The sequence below is a fragment of the Panthera tigris genome, chromosome B3, assembly GCF_018350195.1.
Source record: "Panthera tigris isolate Pti1 chromosome B3, P.tigris_Pti1_mat1.1, whole genome shotgun sequence".
NCBI lineage: Eukaryota > Metazoa > Chordata > Mammalia > Carnivora > Felidae > Panthera > Panthera tigris.
Window position 1 is genome coordinate 87,164,880 of NC_056665.1, and position 3,314 is coordinate 87,168,193.

At 36.5% G+C, this 3,314-nt stretch overlaps 1 pseudogene; it reads left to right on the forward strand.

Moving 5' to 3' along the window:
- The first annotated feature begins 1,495 nt into the window (after positions 1-1,495).
- LOC102963228 lies at positions 1,496-2,487 on the forward strand (annotated as a pseudogene).
- Positions 2,488-3,314: the final 827 nt, after the last annotated feature.

Below are 3,314 nucleotides of genomic sequence, written 5' to 3' on the forward strand. Positions count from 1 at the left end.
ATTCTTTAACAATGCAATTCTACTTATGGAAATCCAATCTAAGGAAATATTTCAAAGTTTCAAACTTGAAATGTATATTTAATCCTAAGAAGGATAAATTGGAAACAACCTTAATGCATAAGAGTGGGAGACTAAATAGAAAAAGTTTAATATGTTTATGTAAAAAATAATAGGTTATCATACAAAGCACCTGTATTAAAAATATTTGTTGCTCTGTAAATACTTCATAATATTTAATGAAAGGATAGAAAATTATATACACATTATGATTCTGTTTTAATAAATATATGTAATAAAATATAAATATATAATATATAATAAAATAAATGCAAATATATAATAGTTATTTATGATAATATTAATATGTGTTTATTAAAACAGAATTATATATTATTTATATAATATATATTATATATCACATATGTTTTTAAAATTAGGAATCCAGGAGAACACTAATACTGCTGACTATAGCGGTGGGATTACAAGTGATTTAGCTTCTTTATATGTTTCCTACTTCTTCCTTGTACCATCCTTAGCTTCTTTTGAAATTAAACACATACACACACACACACATACACACACATGTTAAATATCAGAGAATTTTAGATTCAACGCATTTTAGAACTTTATTAATAGCATAAAATGCGTGTACCTGTCTCTGGTACATTTTTCATAATTTGTGTTTCTCTCTATCCTTTCAATTTCTCTGTGAAATCAACTGCCCTTAGCTCATGCTATTAAGCCTAAAAGAGGGAGATAAAATAGTGTGAAGGTAATAATATTTATATTGGCAAAAAAAAAAAAAATCCAGACACTCAAACAGCCTGTATCTTTACTATTTTTACTTATGTACAGAACGAAAATTTCAGCTGATCCTTGAGGCTTTAGCACAACACTTCTTATCCTGTCTCTCTAGGAGATGAACTCTGGCACGACTGATATAGCCAGGCACTCGAAACACTGTAGAAACAGCCTCAAGGATGCTATTGCTGCTGTTGTACGTAATTATTTCTTCTGTAATTGCCATTATACTTTCATAGAATTAAAAAAAATTTAACGCTTATTTATTTTTGAGAAACAGAGAGCTAGAGCATGAGTGGGGGAGGGGCAGAGAGAGAGGGAGACACAGAATCTGAAGCAGGTGCCAGGTTCTGAGCTATTAGCACAGAGCTAGAGGCGGGGCTTGAACTCACAGACCATGAGATCATGACATGAGCCAAAGTCAGATACTCAACCGACTGAGCCACCCAGGCATGCCTATGTTTTCATAGAATTTTAAACAGTATTTATTCTTTTACATTTTCTAGTTTTGCTTATGTTTCATGGTTAGGAAAAGAAATAAATTATATCAGTACCATAAAGTGATCAATAGTTGAATATTCATGACAAAGATACCCACACATACATTCTTATTCATCTAAGTCCAAAGGGTTGCTTTCTGTCCATGGACATCACGGAGCAAGCATCATTAAAAGTCTCCCCTTCCACTTCTGTCATGTCTAAGTCAGAGTCTCTTAAGTCTTTTCTCCTAAGAAAAGCTGCAGAAGCTCTTCATCCGAGGTTTGAGCTTTGAAACAACTAATGAAAGTATGAGAAGCAATTCTGAGCAATGGGGAACGCTTATGGACTGTGTGGTAATGACAGATCCAAACACCAAGTGCTTCGGAGGCTTTGGGTTTGCCACGTATGCTACTGTGGAAGAGGTGGATGCAGCCGTGAATGCAAGGCCACACAAGGTGGGTGGAAGAGTTGTAGAACCAAAGAGGGCTGTCTCGAGAGAAGATTCTCAAAGACCGAGTGCCTTCTTAACTGTCAAAAAGACTTTTGTTGGTGGCATTAAGGAAGACACTGAAGAATATCATCTAAGAGATTATTTTGAACAGTATGGGAAAACTGAAGTGACTGAAATCATGGCTGACTGAGGCAGTGGCAAGAAGAGGGGCTTTGCTTTTGTAGCTTATGATGACCATGTCTCTGTAGACAAGACTGTCATTCAAAAATATCCTACTGTGAATGGCCACAACTGTGAAGTAAGGAAAGCCTTATCTAAGCAAGAGATGGCTGGTGCTTCATTCCAGACAAAGAGGTTGAGGTGGTTCTGGAAACTTTGGTGGGGGTCATAGAGGTGGTTTTGGTGGGAATGACAACTTTGGTCATGGAGGAAACTTCAGTAGGAGAGGTGGCTTTGGTGGCAGTAAAGGTGGTGGTGAATATGGTAGCAGTGGAGATGGCTATAATGGATTTGGTAATGATGGACGCAATTTTGGAGGTGGTAGAAACTATAATGATTTTGGCAATTACAACAATCAATCCTCAAATTTTGGACCCATGAAAGGAGGACATTTTGGAGGCAGAAGCTTTGGCCTCTATGGTGGCGGTGGCCAATATTTTGCCAAACCATGAAACCAACACGGCTATGGTGGTTCCAGCAGCAGTACCTATGGCGGTGGCAGAAGGTTTGAATTACTGCCAAGAAACAAATCTTAGCAGGAGAGGAGAGCCAGAGAGATGACAGGGAAGCTATAGGTTGCAGCAGATTTGTGAACTCAGCCAAGCACAGTGGTGGCAGGGCCTAGCTGCTACAAAAAAAAGGGGATGTTTTAGATATTACTTGTGTGTATGGGCAAAAAAACTCAAGGACTGTATTTGTGACTAATTGCATAACAAGTTATTTTAGTTTCTGTTCTGTGGAAAGTGTAAAGCATTCCAACAAAGGGTTTTAATGTAGATTTTTTTTGCACGCATGCTGTTGGTTGCTAAATGTATAAATGTGTCTTTAAAAAAAAAAAGAAGTCCAAATGGTCATTTCTACTTTCTATTTAATTAATAGGAAAAGCAATGAATCTAAGCTCTTAACTTATTCAAGCCACTGTGAGCAACTGCCTACCGAAAAACAGTTTGTAAATTATTTTGTAATGAGCTTTAAGTTGTGTTTGAACTTTTTAGTGAACAGAGAATACATCATCTCCTTTTCCCTAAATAGATAAACATTTCAAGTGAGTCAAACTGAAAATGTTTAGGTCATGATGACCTACCTTTTCCTGGACTGATTCAATTAATAGAAAGTTTATATCCTCACAGAAGAGCATCTTCCTGTGTTGCCTCTCCACACATCAAGCTTAGGAGGTTGACATCAATCTAAGATTCTCAAGGTTGAATATAATCCCAAAGGTCATTGGGTCCATCGGTTCTCAAATGGATCCACTTAAGTCGTGGCTCTAGTAGTTCTTTGTGAAATAAGTAAGATAAAGACAAAATAATGCATTTCATGAAGCTGATTTCATTTAATTCAGATTCGTGTCCTTTAATCTCAG